The sequence below is a fragment of the Triturus cristatus genome, chromosome 5_2 (genome assembly GCF_964204655.1).
Source record: "Triturus cristatus chromosome 5_2, aTriCri1.1, whole genome shotgun sequence".
Classification (NCBI taxonomy): Eukaryota; Metazoa; Chordata; class Amphibia; order Caudata; family Salamandridae; genus Triturus; species Triturus cristatus.
The window spans coordinates 622187259-622207589 of NC_140588.1; the positions used below are offsets into that span (position 1 = coordinate 622187259).

Consider the following 20331-nt stretch of genomic DNA (forward strand, 5'->3'; position numbering starts at 1 on the left):
CCACCACTCCTGAGAAATATCTAAGTCGCATGTTCTGGGTTGTCTATACATTGGGACCGCCTAGCTAGATCTAGGCTAACGAATGGGACACTAAGCTAGCCGGATATGGGGTTCTTGGTTCTGAGGGGAGTTTCTGGTACACCACAATTCTCTGAGGTCCTGGTTTCCTGCGCATAGTTCTGTGCATACGCAGAATCCCTGCAACAGAGGACAGCGCCTCCCTCAGACCCTTTCTCTTTGCCTCTACCAAATAGTCTTGGAAATCCGCTGACTGGTAAGGTTGCGAGCGAGTCATGCCCCCTCAATAAGATACACACAACTTGCTCCATTTTGCCGGGGGCCTTCAACTCTGCAGGGCGGGCTCTCACAAAGGAATGGAGAATCCTGTTACTTCAAACACCAAACAAACAGAGCCCACAGCTTCGCCTCCTTTCATGCTGACACTTTATTGGTCTCATGTGCGTGGCAGCGCGAACAACTTATATAAACCCTACGCATTTCGGCGCCATGCGCCTTGTTCACAGGTGAGTATGTTTACTGTCCAAGTGGTCATGTGGTCACAGTTCAAAACCACTATTCCCAGAATGCATCAATATTCAAATTATGCAGCTTGGCTCGACATCGTATTTTCAATTGCATTAATAGCATTCAATTCTTGTCAGAGTCACTTTTTGCTGTAATACTACACGATGTATCAGGGAAAACGATTAAAATGCATAGTGCACTTTGCTGCCACGCAGTGAATACTTGCTTGAAATGAAGGTTAGAAGTCTGCCAACCAGAGGACAGCGCCTCCCTCAGACCCTTTCTCTTTGCCTCTACCAAATAGTCTTGGAAATCCGCTCACTGGTAAGGTTGCGAGCGAGTCATGTCCCTCAATAAGATACACACAACTTGCTCCATTTTGCCGGGGGCCTTCAACTCTGCAGGGCGGGCTCTCACAAAGGAATGGAGAATCCTGTTACTTCAAACACCAAACAAACAGAGCCCACAGCTTCGCCTCCTTTCATGCTGACACTTTATTGGTCTCATGTGCATGGCTGCGCGAACAACTTATATAAACCCTACGCGTTTCGGCGCCATGCGCCTTGTTCACAGGTGAGTATGTTTACTGTCCAAGTGGTCATGTGGTCACAGTTCAAAACCACTATTCCCAGAATGCATCAATATTCAAATTATGCAGCTTGGCTCGACATCGTATTTTCAATTGCATTAATAGCATTCAATTCTTGTCAGAGTCACTTTTTGCTGTAATACTACACGATGTATCAGGGAAAACGATTAAAATGCATAGTGCACTTTGCTGCCACGCAGTGAATACTTGCTTGAAATGAAGGTTAGAAGTCTGCCAACCAGAGGACAGCGCCTCCCTCAGACCCTTTCTCTTTGCCTCTACCAAATAGTCTTGGAAATCCGCTGACTGGTAAGGTTGCGAGCGAGTCATGCCCCCTCAATAAGATACACACAACTTGCTCCATTTTGCCGGGGGCCTTCAACTCTGCAGGGCGGGCTCTCACAAAGGAATGGAGAATCCTGTTACTTCAAACACCAAACAAACAGAGCCCACAGCTTCGCCTCCTTTCATGCTGACACTTTATTGGTCTCATGTGCGTGGCAGCGCGAACAACTTATATAAACCCTACGCATTTCGGCGCCATGCGCCTTGTTCACAGGTGAGTATGTTTACTGTCCAAGTGGTCATGTGGTCACAGTTCAAAACCACTATTCCCAGAATGCATCAATATTCAAATTATGCAGCTTGGCTCGACATCGTATTTTCAATTGCATTAATAGCATTCAATTCTTGCCAGAGTCACTTTTTGCTGTAATACTACACGATGTATCAGGGAAAACGATTAAAATGCATAGTGCACTTTGCTGCCACGCAGTGAATACTTGCTTGAAATGAAGGTTAGAAGTCTGCCAACCAGAGGACAGCGCCTCCCTCAGACCCTTTCTCTTTGCCTCTACCAAATAGTCTTGGAAATCCGCTCACTGGTAAGGTTGCGAGCGAGTCATGCCCCCTCAATAAGATACACACAACTTGCTCCATTTTGCCGGGGGCCTTCAACTCTGCAGGGCGGGCTCTCACAAAGGAATGGAGAATCCTGTTACTTCAAACACCAAACAAATAGAGCCCACAGCTTCACCTCCTTTCATGCTGGCACTTTATTGGTCTCATGTGCGTGGCAGCGCGAACAACTTATATAAACCCTACGCGTTTCGGCGCCATGCGCCTCGTTCACAGGTGAGTATGTTTACTGTCCAAGTGGTCATGTGGTCACTGTTCAAAACCACTATTCCCAGAATACAACCGTAAGGTCAGGACACCGTCGAGTGCCCACTCGAGCGCAAGGGCGTTTTGCATAAAAAATATTGAAACGCGGCAGCCCAAGCCGCGGTAACGAGAGGAGCACCATTTCCGAACTCTGGAAAGGCTGAGGAGGGCAATGTTCCCTCCGTGTGAAGCACGCTGTCCTAAAGCGCAAATAAGCTTGCATTGAAGATGTCCCTTCCTACTAAAGGACAATAAAGCTTTCAAATCAATACAGAGGCATGGAACCTACTATAGGTATCTACTAGTACTCACCTGATGGACTACAAATACCAGCATGCTAATGGACAGCAAATGTTAGCCAGGCCCACTAAAGGCGGTTCTATTAATAAATTAAGGAACAAACAGGTGATGTTTTCTCTGTCTCTGCATTCAAGCTCATGACTAAGAGGCGTGGTGCCTCGAAACGCGTCGAGCAGAGCATGGCAGTAATTTTGGACTGAACAAGAGCGAGCTGCATGAGGCAAAGACAACCGTATAGCGTCGAGTGCCCACTCGAGCGCAAGGGCGTTTTGCATAAAAATATATATATATATATATATATATATATATATATATATATATATATATATATATATATATATATATATTACTCCACCACTATTTCCGATTCTGGAAATATCACGAACACAAAGGTAGTTGCAGCAAAAAAGGTTTATTTCTGGCTGCACAGCAACGCGTTTCAGCTTCCGCCTTGATCACGCTGAGTGTCAGGCGTTTTTTTGCACATTATTTAAATGCAGTGTAAAACATAAAAACAAACGGTGAACATGCCCTTAACCTTGTGAAAAGCGGCGGCCATCTTATAATGTATAATTCCACGTTAGAGCTCAGTTTAAATCAGAGCCTCAAACAAACGTTCAGCAGAGAGATTAATAAACAATTAACAATCGAAAACACAAATATGTTCTATGTCATGGATTAAACATGGTTAACAATACATCTCATTTTTAACACAAATTTTGTCAAAAAGAAAGAAAGGACGAATATCGAATCCAGCCCAAGTGGGCATGGGTCACCAAATAATTATAATATTCATTTGTAAGTCCATCAAAATAAAAGAATAGTTGTTATTGAATATACCCCCAGTGGGGATTAATCGCCCCTCATCATTTGAGAGAAGAATCCTTGTAAATCTTCCTACGAGGTACAAATGACTAAAGACCACATATAAACCACATAAAAAAACCGCCCAAGTGGGCCTAAGTGTATTAAACTTCGATTGTTACTTAAATAAGTTCATCATCCTCCACTGGAAGATCTCACCAATTTATTATTTGTGGTTTAGATATTCTATCTCCCCAAGATTTCATGATCTAGAGTAGTTGTGAAAGCCAGCCACCAAGAAAGTGCAAAACACCTGAAAAATAAGAAAACAAAAAGACCTAATTAAAATCTGATGATTCAATAGTTACACAGCTTCATATTCTACCTATGCAGGTGTACAGACAATTCTTCATTGGAATTCAAACCCAAAGGGGCCATAGTTTCAAGGTCAATGATATACCTAGACTCCAATTTGCGTAGAGTTAGTAATCTATTTCCCCCTCTGATATTCTCACCGACAGCATCAATGACCACCATTTTTAGAAATTTTTCGTTCTGCATATGTGTATCAAAGAAGTGTCTAGCTACCGGGTATTGCCTGTTATTGTGGCGGATGGCTCTGATATGTTCCAGTACTCGTTTTTTAGCACGGTGGATAGTGCTGCCTATATATGCCTTGTTACACGGACAAATTAATGCATATACACAATAAGTCGTGTTGCATGTCAAAGATTTCCTTATCAAAAATTTGTTTTTACTGCTCAGAATGTCCAATGTTGTGCAGTCGACGCTGTTACTGCATGCCTTGCAGTTTCTGCAGCATCGAAAGCCTACTCTCCCACTCTGTGTAGGTCTATTCCTGCTAGTCACAAGATTGGGACTCAAATCATCCCTTAAGGATCGATTTTTTTGAAAGGTAATCTGAGGGCCATTACTCAGATGTTTTTTCAGGTGGGGATCAGTTAACAGCACATGCCAATGTTTTTTAAGCGTCATTCTTACATCCCTAGCTTGCCCTGAATAGGTTGTAATGAACCTAAGGGTATCCGAATCTTTGATTTCTTTGTTCGGATGTAATAGCTGGATCCGTGTTAGTGTCTCCACTTTCTTACAAGCTTCTGAGATGGTTCTTTTGCCATAGCCCCTCTCTCTGAATCGTTGTATCATGGTCTGTTTTTCATTTTCATAGCCTATCTCAGAGCTACAATTACGTTTGGCACGTAATAATTCGCCAAACGGAATACTTTGTATCAATTTCTTAGGGTGTGAACTTAACGCACTCAGAATACTATTTCCTGCAGTTTTTTTACGAAATAGTTTCGTATGCATCCCACAATCTTTGATTTCAATTTGTATATCTAAGAATTCAATTTCCGTTGTACTTATTTGCCCAGAGAAGGCCAAATTGTAGCAGTTGTCATTTAATTTGGCAATGAAGGTTTTAGCAGAGTCCCTATCTCCATTCCAAATAAAAAATATGTCGTCTATGAAGCGTAGCCACAGGACACACTGATCGAATTCTGCCATGTGCGCCACCACCTGCTCCTCCCACCAACCCATGACCAGGTTGGCATAGCTGGGGGCGAAGCAGGTGCCCATGGCTGTGCCCTGTGACTGGCAATAGACGACCTCATCAAACAAAAAATAGTTGTTGGTTAGGCAAAACTGGATCATAATCAGAATCATCTCTGAGTGCCCCAATAGTGATATTGATCGAGTTTTTAGGTAATGTTTTATGGCTTGTAAGCCAAAATCATGTTTAATACTGGTGTAGAGGCTACACACGTCCAAAGTTACGAGTGTGTAGTTCTCTTCCCAGTGGATGCCATCTATGATAGTCAGGAAGTGTGTCGTATCCCGCAAATACGATGGTAGATTGACCACATATGGTCTTAAATAGTGATCAATGAAGCGGGAGGTGTTCTCTAATAATGAACCAATTGAAGATACAATTGGTCTCCCTGGTGGGTTCAGTGGATCTTTATGTAGCTTCGGAAGTAGGTACAGAATAGGGATTGTGGGGTGAGGACACTTGAGATAATTGTACTCTTCCCATTCTAGTAGGCCCCTTTCACGCCACTCCACAAGCATATCCCCATATTTTTTATTGGATTCAGATATGGAGTTCTTGTCTGATATGCTGTAACATCTATTGTCTGACAACTGTTCATAGCCTTCTTTTACATATGCAAGTTTGTCTAGAACCACGACATTACCCCCTTTATCGGACTGTCTTATAACAATCATTGGGTCGGTTTTAAGACTTTCAATGGCTAACATTTGATCATGAGTCAGATTTTTCTGATTGAAAGCAGTTTTTTTATCCCGCAATTTCTTAAGATCACTTAGAACCCCTCTTTCAAAAACATCGATGGCATCACATTCAATCTGTGGTAGAAAAACTGATTTAGGTTTAAAACCACTCCCTGGATTCACATTACCATCAATGTCATATTGTTGCAAATCAGCAGTCACAATACTCTCATCAGTCTCTTGATCATGTTGAGAAGTTAAAATATTCAAAATCTCAACATAGTCAACATTTAAATTGCTTATAGTTACCCTTTGTGTGGTGAGATCCTTGGTCACATATTTCGTATCAAACCATTTTTTTAATTTCAATTTGCGCGCAAAATAAAACAAATCTATTCTAGTCTGCGCAAAGTTCAAATTATAGGTAGGACAAAAAGACAGACCTAGTGCAAGTAGTTTAGTTTCTTCCTCTGTCAGTATTCTTTTGGAGAGGTTGACCACAGTCATATTTGTTGTTTCTTCCCCCTTGTCATCATTCCCATGGGGGTTGCGGCGTCTGTTTTTCCTCCTCTTCTTTGCCTGTTTGTTCCGATACCTCTGCCTCTGCTTCCGCGTCCTCTCCCTCTCTGCGCTCCCTGCACATGTGGTTGGTCTGTCCGTCCCTGGTTCATCATATGAAACTGGGCTAAAAAATTAGTAGATTTCTTCTGAGCCACATTGATGTCGGGATGAGCTGCTGAGGTTGAGGCGTCCGATAGGCTTCCATCCGATATATCACTTTCCGATATCTCAATTATTTCAGATGTTTTAATTTGATGAATTAGACCACCCACTTCCTTGTTTTTTTCAAAGAGGTGATCATACTTCTTATGGAAGGTAAGAGTACGGCCTGACTGGTAGTCTTTGTAGTCCCGTACAAATTTTCTCTGTTTTTTAGCTGTAATTTCCTCCTCTAATTTGTCCATTTTCTTGGACAAATTATTCATGAATTCATCAATGACTTCCTTTGTAGTTACTTTTTCCAATTCAGCCAGGGTCGCCTCGATCTCAGCCAATAGTTTGCAACGATCTTTTAAGGCGTATTTTACTAATATACGAAGCATAATAGTTGAACATGCATTTGAATTGTTTGCCCATTCTTCTAGCATTTCTGGGTCAGGGTCTTCGTAAGTCGGTATAGTAAAAATCCGTAAGCCTCTAGGTACTCGTGCGACATCAATGTATCTCTGCAAGGACTCAGCCTCCCACCATTTGGCAAGCTCTTTCTTATGCAATTTCTCCAATTGATTGAATAGAGATTGCGTCTTAATTTCTTCCGTGATGGTATTGGTTGCACCATTAGTTCCACCATTATCATCTGTCATAGTGAAAAATAATTTGTTTGCTGTGTTTTTTCTTCTTGCCTCTAAGGCTGCAGCCATGGTCACAAAACACACTATACGGCAACTACCAATGCTGCTTGTAGGATTATTCAATCCAGATATCACAGAGCAGCTCCCTTCGCGTATCGAGAAGTTCACGTTTGCATTTTGGTTAGACAAAGCCCGGACTGGAATCCCACCACTCGCATCTAAGTAATTACACGCCGTCAACCCACAGCGGTATTAAAGATATAAATAGTAGGATCTCACCGGGCAACGCCACCTCGATGCTTGAACGTAGTTCTTGTAAAGTCTGCCAGCCACAGGCCACCGTTTCCTCGTTCCGGTATACGATAGCTTGACTCCGCGTAATCACCATTGATCAGTCCCACGAAGTATCCTGGCGACTTCCTCCCTATTGCGGTCAGCCTTCGTTTCAGTAATTACTAACACAAGAGTCCGATCAGGTAGAAGGCTGTCAATCGAGCGGTCCGCGTTCAGGGTATCGGAAACCCTGTATCTATTACTCCACCACTATTTCCGATTCTGGAAATATCACGAACACAAAGGTAGTTGCAGCAAAAAAGGTTTATTTCTGGCTGCACAGCAACGCGTTTCAGCTTCCGCCTTGATCACGCTGAGTGTCAGGCGTTTTTTTGCACATTATTTAAATGCAGTTTAAAACATAAAAACAAACGGTGAACATGCCCTTAACCTTGTGAAAAGCGGCGGCCATCTTATAATGTATAATTCCACGTTAGAGCTCAGTTTAAATCAGAGCCTCAAACAAACGTTCAGCAGAGAGATTAATAAACAATTAACAATCGAAAACACAAATATGTTCTATGTCATGGATTAAACATGGTTAACAATACATCTCATTTTTAACACAAATTTTGTCAAAAAGAAAGAAAGGACGAATATCGAATCCAGCCCAAGTGGGCATGGGTCACCAAATAATTATAATATTCATTTGTAAGTCCATCAAAATAAAAGAATAGTTGTTATTGAATATACCCCCAGTGGGGATTAATCGCCCCTCATCATTTGAGAGAAGAATCCTTGTAAATCTTCCTACGAGGTACAAATGACTAAAGACCACATATAAACCACATAAATCATGAAATCTTGGGGAGATAGAATATCTAAACCACAAATAATAAATTGGTGAGATCTTCCAGTGGAGGATGATGAACTTATTTAAGTAACAATCGAAGTTTAATACACTTAGGCCCACTTGGGCGGTTTTTTTATGTGGTTTATATGTGGTCTTTAGTCATTTGTACCTCGTAGGAAGATTTACAAGGATTCTTCTCTCAAATGATGAGGGGCGATTAATCCCCACTGGGGGTATATTCAATAACAACTATTCTTTTATTTTGATGGACTTACAAATGAATATTATAATTATTTGGTGACCCATGCCCACTTGGGCTGGATTCGATATTCGTCCTTTCTTTCTTTTTGACAAAATTTGTGTTAAAAATGAGATGTATTGTTAACCATGTTTAATCCATGACATAGAACATATTTGTGTTTTCGATTGTTAATTGTTTATTAATCTCTCTGCTGAACGTTTGTTTGAGGCTCTGATTTAAACTGAGCTCTAACGTGGAATTATACATTATAAGATGGCCGCCGCTTTTCACAAGGTTAAGGGCATGTTCACCGTTTGTTTTTATGTTTTACACTGCATTTAAATAATGTGCAAAAAAACGCCTGACACTCAGCGTGATCAAGGCGGAAGCTGAAACGCGTTGCTGTGCAGCCAGAAATAAACCTTTTTTGCTGCAACTACCTTTGTGTTCGTGATATTTCCAGAATCGGAAATAGTGGTGGAGTAATAGATACAGGGTTTCCGATACCCTGAACGCGGACCGCTCGATTGACAGCCTTCTACCTGATCGGACTCTTGTGTTAATATATATATATATATATATATATATATATATATATATATATATATATATATATATATTATCTACTGGCGGTCGCCAGTAGATAGTTATAGTTAGGACCTATTTTCCATAGGAAATCCGCAACATTCTATTCCCAATAAGTCTGGCACCGGTTGATGAATCCTCGCGAAATTTTCCAAACTTTTGGCCAGCTCCGCTCCGCTCCCACCCTGAAAGTTTCGTGGTGATTCGTCAAGCGGGGGCTGAGAAAAAAGTGGGGTCCCAAAACACATTTTCCCCATGCAATTTCCCATAGGATCTGTTGTCGCACCTACAGCCCGAACCGCTGAACGGAATGACATCAAATTTGGCAAAGAGGTAGTCCTCAGTTCAGACTCGTGTCTTTTGCATAAATGGTGTGAATCCGTTCAGTAGTTCCTGAGAAAATTAGAGTTAAAAGTACATAAATATCTATGGCCGGGGAGGATCCGCGGACCCTACCCGCACCGTAAGCACACTCCCTGAACCGAGCGCGCACCCTCCTGATCGCGCGCTAAATGCTAATTGGCTGTTGAGTGTCTGTCTACATTCGAAACCAGGAACTGTTGGCGGCCATTTTCTGCCTCGGTAGAAGCGAGGCTGAAGAAGCAAGGGGAATAAGTGTGTAAAACATATAAAGGGGGCAGAGTGGAAATACTCTGACCCTCTAGAGGTGCTTAGGGGTCCTAGAAAGACCCCCTGGGGCCCCCTTTAAAAAAAAAAACAAAAGGCGAAATGCGCGCACGGTGCGCACATCCTATTGCGTTGGATGCACGGATTCTCTCGCATTGGGTTCGCGGCTCCAAGGAAAAAAAAAAGAAATTGTTGGGAGATAAAGATCAAGGTTAAGTGTTTTGTTCTTGAGTGGCTCTAAAAAGAGCCGTTGTGTTCATTCAGAGTTTTTGGAACTTATAAGTAAGTACCTATACAGAGTCTAAAGTTGTTGAGGAAGACTCTCTTTCCTTCATCAGTAAAGTGTACTCCATCTCTCCTATACATCTCTTGCATATGAAAGCGCAGATTGTTATTGTAAATGGACCCCATTCTGTAGTCTCGGAGAAAAGCAGAAACAGATTTATTCACATGTTTCCTAGCTTTCTCAATCTGTTGACAAAAATGATCGGACGAGTTCCATTTCTGCCTTTGGCATATGTTAGAATACACAAAGGCAGTTTTAGGGAAAAGTGAAATCAGTTCTGCAAAGGTATCCTTCATAAGCATTTCCAGACCTACCCCAGTCAAAGTGCCTAGGTCATTGCCACCACAGTGCACTATTATGAGGTCAGGGTGTTGGATTTGCATGAAGGATTTCACCAATGGCATCAATTGGTGCCACTTTAACCCTCTCTGTCCAATCCATTTAATGTCTACATTTGGCAAACCTAGGTCTTTGTGAATGCCTTTGTTTTCTGCATACCTTTGGCTCCAGAAAATGTAGCTGTGTCCCACAATCCACACTCTAAGCATCTTGTAAGGAGGTCTGGATGCACTCAGATGGTCTCTGTAAATGAAATGGCAGTTTGGAAAGTAAGATGTTTCTAAAATGGTGGCTAAGATGCAAATTTGAAAAAAGACAAGAAATCATTGGTTGTTTGACAACCTTCTACACTGAAAGGTAGGGTGTATATTTCTGTTTTTTAAACACATGATTCTTATTGGTTAACAAAAACTGATTGTAAGGAACATTATATATGACAAGCTGATGTGTTGAAAAGTCAAGCACACTTGCTGTCTTGATTAGCAACATTGTGTGTGCTGAACTTGTGACCTGTGTGCTCAGTGCAGTGTTCCATGACCTGTTTCTATGGTAACGGGCAGAAGGCAGATTGGGGGAAGGGTTGAAATTTATGTCATTTGGAAAGGGTTTAAATGTTTAACCAATAGAAATGTGTGTTTGCTTTTACATCTATATGGGAAGGAATGTGATTTCATGTTTACATGTATATGTGTGGAAAATGAGAGGGAAACTTTGCCATTCTTTGGTTCTGGTGACAGGTGCACAGTGCAGAAATTCTGTATAAGAAAATCTGGTGTGTGACTGATATCTGGTGTGTGACTGATATACTTCTTAATCTACAAAACAACTTGAAAGGTGAGTTATTTAATTGTGAGGGGGTGTATGTAGACTATTTTGATTTTAATCAGACTAATGTATTTCTCCTGCTAAAGTGTAGGGAGTACTTTTTTTCTCTACAATCTTATTGACAGTGTGTGTGCATGTAGAAACCATTCTGTGATAAGCATTTGTGTTTTTCATGTGTTTGTAGACAAATAACTGTGCAGTTTTTATATTTTGGTAGAATTAGAAATCAGTCATTGTTTATGAATTTGTGAAATGAGTTATGTTTCTGCACTAAAATGTAGCACTCCTTGTAGATGAAGAAATGTGTTTTGGTATAGTGCAAGGGATAGTGTTGTTTGTCTAGAATCACACAGTGAGTCTGTGCGCATTTGGGAACCACTGTGAGAGAAGCATTTGGTAACATCATGTATTTGCTGACAGATAACTCTTTTAAAACCTGTCATGTTGTCAAGTTTTAGTAGCATTAGAAGCCAGTCTTTTCTTATGCGTTGATTAAATGAGTCAGGCTTTGACACAAAAGTGCAGTCTTGAAATATGTACATTGGGTGCAGTTCCCTTACCACTTCCATAGTAGTGAATACGTTTTGGTAAACTCCTAGGGATAGTGGTTGTTGTCTAGAATCACACTGTGAATCTGTGTGCATTTGGGAACCACTGTGAGAGAAGCATTCGGTAACATCGTGTATTTGCTGACAGATAACTGTTTTAAAACCTGTCATGTTGTCAAGTTTTAGTAGCATTAGAAGCCAGTCTTTGCTTATGCTTTGATTAAATGAGTCAGGCTTTGACACAAAAGTGCAGTCCTGAAATATGTAGATTGTGTGCAGTTCCCTTACCACTTCTACTGTAGTGAATGAGTTTTGGTAAACTCCCAGGGATAGTGGTGCTTGTCTAGAATCACACTGAGTCTGTGTGCATTTGGGAACCACTGTGAGAGAAGCATTTGGTAACATTGTGTATTTTCTGACAGATAACTCTTTTAAAACCTGTCATGTTGTCAAGTTTTAGTAGCATTAGAAGCCAGTCTTTGCTTATGCGTTGATTAAATGAGTCAGGCTTTGACACAAAAGTGCAGTCTTGAAATATGTACATTGTGTGCAGTTCCCTTACCACTTCCACAGTAGTGAATGAGTTTTGGTAAACTCCTAGGGATAGTGGTTGTTGTCTAGAATCACACTGTGAGTCTGTGTGCATTTGGAACCACTGTGAGAGAAGCGTTTGGTAACATCGTGTATTTGCTGACAGATAACTGTTTTAAAACATGTCATGTTGTCAAGTTTTAGTAGCATTAGAAGACAGTTATGGCTTATGCTTTGATTAAATGAGTCAGGCATTTACACTAAAGTTAAGTCCTGAAATATGTAGATTGTGTACAGTCCCCTTACCACTTCCACTGTAGTGAATGAGTTTTTGTAAACTCCTAGGGATAGTGGTGCTTGTCTAGAATCACACTGTGTGTGTGCATGTGGGAACCACTGTGAGAGAAGGATTGGGTAACATTGTGTATTTTCTGACAGATAACTCTTTTAAAACCGGTCATGTTGTCAAGTTTTAGTAGCATTAGAAGCCAGCCTTTGCTTATGCGTTGATTAAATGAGTCAGGCTTTGACACAAAAGTGCAGTCTTGAAATATTTACATTGTGTGCAGTTCCCTTACCACTTCCATAGTAGTGAATGAGTTTTGGTAAACTCCTAGGGATAGTGGTTGTTGTCTAGAATCACACTGTGAGTCTGTGTATTTGGGAACCACTGTGAGAGAAGCATTTGGTAACATCATGTATTTGATGACAGATAACTCTTTTAAAACCTGTCATGTTGTCAAGTTTTAGTAGCATTAGAAGCCAGTGTTTGCTTATGCATTGATAAAATGAGTCATGCGTTGACACTAAAGTGCAGTACTTAAATATGTAGATTGTGTGTAGTCTCCTTATCCCTTGCACAGTAGTGAAGGAGTTTAAGTAAGCTGCTAGGGATATTGTTGTTTGTCTAGAATCACACTATGAGTCTGTGTGCATTTGGGAACCACTGTGAGAGAAGCGTTTGGTAACATCGTGTATTTGCTGACAGATAACTGTTTTAAAACATGTCATGTTGTCAAGTTTTAGTAGCATTAGAAGACAGTTATGGCCTATGCTTTGATTTAATGAGTCAGACATTGACACTAAAGTGCAGTCCTGAAATATGTAGATTGTGTGCAGTTCCCTTACAACTTCCACTGTAGTGAATGAGTTTTGGGAAACTCCTAGGGATAGTGGTGCTTGTCTAGAATCACACTGTGAGTGTGTGTGCATTTGCGAACCTCTGTGAGACAAGGATTGGGTAACATCGTGTATTTTCTGACAGATAACTCTTTTAAAACCGGTCATGTTGTCAAGGTTTAGTAGCATTAGAAGCTAGTCTTTGCTTATGCGTTGATAAAATGAGTCAGGGTTTGACACAAAGGTGCAGTACCATGTACTATTATCTTCACTGTGCCAGAACTGAAAATGTAAAAGTTTTATCAAGGCACTGTCCTAGAAGTAGTCTGATGATTTAGTCAGTTTCTAAGTACTTATGTTGTGAACCATACATTACCACATAGACTGCTTCAAATGTCTATGCAGTATGCATGTAGTCTTCTAACATACTATACACTTGTCTTTTACACCTTCAATTCCCTAGTCAGTATCAATACACTTCCAGGAAACACCCTGTCACTCCCTTTGCAGTCCTCTAGTGACCCATTCAGCACCACTAATCCATTCACTGTGCCAAAACCCAAACACTTGTAAATTCACCAAGACACTCTCTTTCCAGTACTCTAATCATTCAGTCACTGCCTAAGTATTCATGCACTGATCCAGACCTTAGCACATGGACTTCTTCAAACTCCTATCCACTATGCATGCAGTCTTCTAACCACCTAGACACTTGTCTTTCACACTTTCAATTCCCTAGTCAGTATCCATACAGTCCAGCAAACATCCTGTCACTCCATTCAGTACCAAGTACTAATCCATTCCCTGCGCCAAAAGCCTACCACTTATAAATTCACCCAGGCACTCTTCTTGCTGTACTTTAATCATTCAGTCAGTACCCAAGTACTCATGCAGTGAGCTAGGCCTTATCACATAGACTGCTTCAAACGCCTATTCACTATGCATGTAGTCCTCTAACCACGTACACAGTTGTTTTTCACACCTTCAATTCCCTAGTCAGTATCCATACACTTCTAGCAAACACCCTGTTACTCACCCAGTGTGTCTCCTTATAGTACTGTAATCATTTAGTCAGTTAGCATGTAGTGTTTTAGTGAGGTAGGGTTTAGGGCATGAACTGCTTCAAAGTAGTATGCACTATGCATGTAGTGTTTTAACCATCGTCACACTTGTGGTTCAGGGCTATAGTTTCTTAGTCAGTTTTTATATAAAATGTGTTTGTACAGTAATGGAATGTTTACATTTGAAAGTTATTAATATACTTTTATTTGTGATTCTTTTTTACAGATACTGTTTTTCAACGTTAAAATAGAGAGATCATGCCAGAAAAAAAAAGAAAAAGAAAAGAACAGAGACAGGAGGATTATTTGAAGAAACATCAAACACAAGTATTGAATGTATAAGATAATGTGGCTAAAAGGAAAAAATCTTCTGGTAAGATCACGAAGCAATTTATTAAAAATATTTGTAGGAGCAAACAGAATGTAGATAATGCTGAAATTACTGAGAATTTTTCAAGTAAGAAAAAAATTCAAAATAAGAGGAAAAGTAAAAAAGCAAATGGTCAGTCAAAGGAGATAAAGTATGGTAAAATAATGCAAAATCATTTGCTGAAAGATGTGAAGAAATATAAAAAGAGAGCTCTATTTTATAAAAAGAAGAAGCATATTGAAAACATTGTGGAAAAGGCTTTTGAAGTAAAAAGAAAACTGTTTATATTAGTGTTAAACAGAATTCGATCACTAGATAAACCAATATATGTAATGAAGGCCAAAAGTAGGAGGAAAAGAGTTATTAATAAAACAAAATTGTGATTTTTTTTGGGAGAATGGAAACACAGTTCTAGTTCAGAGCCTTTCTTTAATGAAGAGAGTTATTCACTGAGCGAAAAATTATTATATGCAGTTGACACCAGTGGTAGAGGTTATGAGGTTAGTGACGGTTGTCCAATGGATAAAGAGAAAATGGTTGAAAGAAATGCAGAAGAAGTGATAGCTAATGAAGTTTTAGGGAGATGTGCTAAAAACTCTGTGTACACTTGGGATTGCAGTAGTGTTTGCAGTGTACGACAGGAATCTATTGAAAAATTATGTAGTTTTTTACAAGCCTAAACTAAAAAAAAGTGTAAAACAAAAGATTAAGCTGTTGCAAGGACTAGACCCTTGCAGAGTGAGAAAACATACTGGTTTTCAAGGTCATTCTCTGGCTTGTCTTTCTAGGAAAGTTTATCAAAGTGTTTTTCACCATTTCAGAATGCTGGCAGTACATCATACTCAAATGCGGAAGTTAGTGAGAAGGTTGTATTATGCAAAAAGTCCAGCACTAAAGTTAAGTGAGTTGAACAGTGCTCTTTTGCGTGGGTCAGTATCAGATGTGAAGCAGGTCTGTGATGATATTGAGTTTTGTTACTTTGGGCCTCAGCAAGAGAGTGAAGAAACTGACACCTTAGTAGAACAAAATGTTGAAGACAATGTAGAACCCGTAATTACAGAAAAATTTGAGGATGATATCACAAAGTTTAAGGTAATTTCAGGTGAAAGACCAAATGTTTCTTGTATTTGTTGTCGGCGAAGTCACTATAAAAATCAGACTAGGGATGTCAATCTGTATTTAAAACGTGAAACAAAAGATAATGATAAGTGGATGGAATTTGCAACTTATTTGTTGGTAGAGGATTGTTTTGATTTGGGATCTGAGCAGCGTATTTGCAAATATTGCTATAACAAATTAGATGAGAATAAAATGCCTGCTAGAGCTGTTCATAATAATCTAGAGTTGGTTGCTATTCCTCCAGAGCTGATAGATTTAAATACGTACAAGTCTATTCTCATACAATGTGTTCACCCGTTTCAGGCTATTGTTCGTATGGAGCCCAAAACAAGTAAATTACCTCCATCAGAGTTGCAAAGAGGATTGAAAGGAAGAGTTGTGTATTTACCATTAGATGTAAGGAAAAATATTGAAACTATTGGTGTAGACCATGCAGAAAATGAGCCACTAGTCATTCTAGTTAATGGTGTTCCTACTAAGAATAAGAAAATCTGGCAAGAGTTAGTGGATGTTAGAAAAGTGCAAAAGTCATCATTGTATCTGTTAAAAAATAATGACTACTATAGAAATGTGTTTGTTGGAGAAGAATAAATAGATTTAGCAGAAGATTAAGGGGATAAATTGAAAAAGTGGACATGTCCAGATGTGAAGAGATCTATGAACATTACAGTGTACATCCACTTCATTCCAAAGAGGTGATGGGGAATCCGATTGAGTTGTTTCAAATGAAAAAAGCAACAGGAAGTCCCATGAGTGTATGGGAAGAGACCTTTGAAGCTCGTTGTTTCCCGCAGTTGTTTCCAACAGGAAAAGGTGGACGATATGATGAACGTCCTGTGCAGATTCCTGCATCTGAATATCGGACAACAAGATTCTATGCAGAAGATCCAAGATTGTCAATGTATCCCTTATATGTTTCATCTTCAGTTTGAAAGTGACTTGTCTGGACTTTCATATGCAGTAAATCACATTTTAAAAACTGGAATGCATCTTCAAAATGTAACTGCAAAGGATTTTATGGATAAAGTGCATCAGAGAGATGATCATTTAGAATCTCAGTTGATTAATCTGATGGCATGTCAGCGTAGGACTAATTAATATTGGTACCGTCGACATGGAGAACTGAAATGTATGCTACGGAACTTGGGAACTTCTACATGGTTCGTTACATTAAGCTGTGCTGAGTATGCTTGGGATGATTTACTTGAATTTCTTCGAGAGGCAAATTCCAATATAAAAAATATTGAATACAAGACACCTGGAGAATTGTGCTCTTTGGATCCTGTCAATGTATGCAGATATTTCAATCATAGATTTGAAGCTATGATGTCTTTCATCTGCAATAAAAAGAATCCTCCTCTTGGAGAAGTTGTGGATTTCTTTTGGAGAAGTGAGTATCAAGCAAGAGGTGCTCCTCACATACATATGTTGTTATGGGTCAAGGACACCCCCAAATTTGGAACAGATTCAGATGAAACTATTTTGTCTTTCATTGAAGATTATGCTACATGTGCTCTTCCCAATAGCAGAGAAGACAAAAACTTAAAACAACAAGTCTTAAGATTTCAAAGCCAGAGGTGTGGAAAATACTGTCGATGAAAGTACAAGTCAAAGGATTAGTTCTATACCAAATGTCGTTTTGGATTTCCACGTCCTGTATTATCCAAAGGAAGAGTGAACAGTTTTATGTCAGATATACGACATACTATCACAAGAAAGTCTCAGAAAAACACCTACAACTTAAGAAAAAGCGAAGAATCAAAATACATAAATGACTACAATCCAGTTACTTTATCCATGTGGAACGCTAACATGGATATTCAGTATGTTGCGGACAATTCCATTGCTGTTGCTCGATATGTAACGCCTTACATTACTAAATCAGAAAAGACTGAATTGAAAGAAATGTGGGAGGAGATTTCTCACGAGAAGACTCTAAGTAAGAAATTATACAGTTTCAGTTTGAAGATGTTATCGCATCGTGAAATTGGAGCATATGAATGTTCAGATCGGTAATCGTCTGCAAGTCTATATTCCAAAAGTAGAAGAATCATTTGGGTGAGTCTAGGTCTTGCAGGAATGCGAAATCGGGTACTGAGATCTGTTCAAGAAATTGAATATTTAGCAGAAAATGACCCTCAAAGTACAGATATTTTGAAAACCAATATGTTCGACACATACTATCCAAATAGAAGTCATCATCTTGAGAACATGTGTCTCTATGAAGTGCTGCAAAACTACACTTTTAAACGGAATACTACAGAGAACATCAACGATGGAAAATATGGAGTGATTGGTTCCGAAGGATGTCTGGTGAAACAAAGGAAAGGAAATTTAATTAATCACAGAAAACTGAGTTGCGACACTGCTGACAAAAAGGAATTTTACTATTTAGCCCTTTTTGCAAATGTTCAAACCATGGCGTTCTGAACTGGAATTACTTGGAGATTTTCCCAGCTATGAAGATTCATTTAATGCTTGTAAAGATAGCATACAATGCAGTGCTTTCGCAAATTATGTCAAAATGTTGAATGATGAAATTGATCAAGAAGCTACAATTGCAGCTGAGATTGCTAGAGACAGTTCTCAAGACAGTCAAAGTTCTGCTGCACTGAGTCAAGATCCACTAGGACAACCTATTGTTGAAAATGAAGCAGCGATTGCAATGAATGAGCTGGAAACAGCAATGTATCAAGCACAAGAAGATGCAATACAGTTAGGAAACTTGGAAGAGCAACTAAATGTTGAACAGAAACAAATATATCAGTAAGTGAAAGAGCAGATTGACCATGGATTACTTCATGAAAAGAAAGGGTGCTCATGTACATCATTTCAACCTATCCGAATGTATGTGAGTGGTCAAGCTGGAACAGGAAAAAGTTTCTTAATTAAAGTAATTACAAGTTATCTACAAAAAACAACTGAGTCGCATTTGTCTTGTGTTGTCACTGCTCCAACTGGGTTGGCAGCACATAACATTAAAGGAATTACTTTACATCGTTTACTAATGCTACCAGTAGAGCAAGAGAACAAATTGGAATACCACAAGCTATCTGGAGAAGCTTGTTGTGAAGTTTCAAGAGTCCTGAAGAAAATGAAACTTCTCATTATTGATGAGGTGAGCATGGTTTCAAACTTGATGCTTGCCTTTGCGCATTTAAGAATGCAGCAAATTCTTAAAACAGAGTATGACGTGTTATTTGGAGGAAAACACGTCATAGTTGTTGGTGATCTACTGCAACTGACTCCGGTAAAAGGACAACTGGTATTTAAAACACTTGCCCATGAAGATACCAGAAAGTCTCTTGGCAGTGTTGGTAATGTGAACATTTGGAGTAATTTTGAATACAAAGAACTGACAACAAATATGCGACAGGCAAATGATGCTGAATATGGAATTATTCTTCAAGATATAAGAATTGGAATTCTTTCAAAACAAGGGAAAGAAGCTTTGGAGAGGTGATTACTTTGGAATGTCTTTCCAAATGAAAATGCAGTTCCTGCAAAAGTGTACGTGGAAATTGCTAAAAGTAAGTCAGTGATTTGCTTAATGCCAACACTGCGTGAGTGTTCAATATTCAACGAAGAACTATTGAAACTGGAAAATGAAGAAATTGTAAAAATGGAAGCCATCGATAAAATACTGCATGAAGGAATCACTATTATTTTGACGGGAAAGTTGAGATCAAAACTGGATTGTTTAGAAAAAAATTATCTAAAACTGCTGGTTTAGAAAAGACACTATATGCGTGTGTAAACTGTCGGGTAATTTTAAGGCGTAATTTGGATGTAGAGAAAGGTTTAGTTAATGGTGCAATGGGCAAGGTGGTGGATTTTGTGAATTATCCGAAAAAAGAAGGAATTGAATTTTTCAAAAATTAAATTTGATCAGATTGATGAAGTTAAAGAAATTGGTCGTTGTTCAGTTCGTTTTTTGCTTGTTAAAGATGTATATGTCCGTAGGAAACAATTTCCATTTTCTCTGGCATATGCAATGACTATTCATAAATCTCAAGGATTAAGTGTAGACAGTGCATTGGTGAACATTGGATCTACCGAATTTAAAGAGGGTATGGCATATGTTGCTTTGTCGTGAGTCAGAACATTATCTGGTTTGTTTTTGATTGATTTTGATGAGACAAAGGTTACTGCAGATGCAAACTGTGTAAAAGAGTATAATAGGTTAAGAAGGGTGTATGCTCTAAATTTAGGTCAATATCCTGTATTTGAAAAGCGTGTGGTTGGTCGAAAAAGAAGGTTAGAGAATATCTGTTCTGAAGGTGTTAAGAAAAGAAAAGAACAAGATAATGTGATTGCAGGTAAAAAGAAATTGGACACTGTTGGAGAGATTGTTGGTTATCAGTTTGAAAATAGTTCTGGTGTCAACTGCTATGCTAATGTAGTGGTCAATGTTGTTTTTTATCTTGAAGGTTTGCAAGAGCAAATTATGGAGAATCGGCAAAGAAGATTTTGTTCACTGATGCATTCTGTTTATGAAAAATTGACAACAGATAGAAGTAAAATACAATCTGTTTCAGATGTTCGTAGTCTTTTGGATGTGTGTTCT

General features: G+C 39.3%; 1 long non-coding RNA gene across 1 annotated transcript in view; it reads right to left on the reverse strand.

Moving 5' to 3' along the window:
• LOC146829094 (uncharacterized) overlaps positions 1-20331 on the reverse strand; it is a 128916-nt gene that overhangs the window by 54735 nt on the left and 53850 nt on the right. The window contains exon 2 of the long non-coding RNA XR_014962190.1: positions 3602-3695. This is a non-coding gene — a long non-coding RNA (uncharacterized LOC146829094). The remainder of the gene's footprint in view (positions 1-3601; positions 3696-20331) is intronic.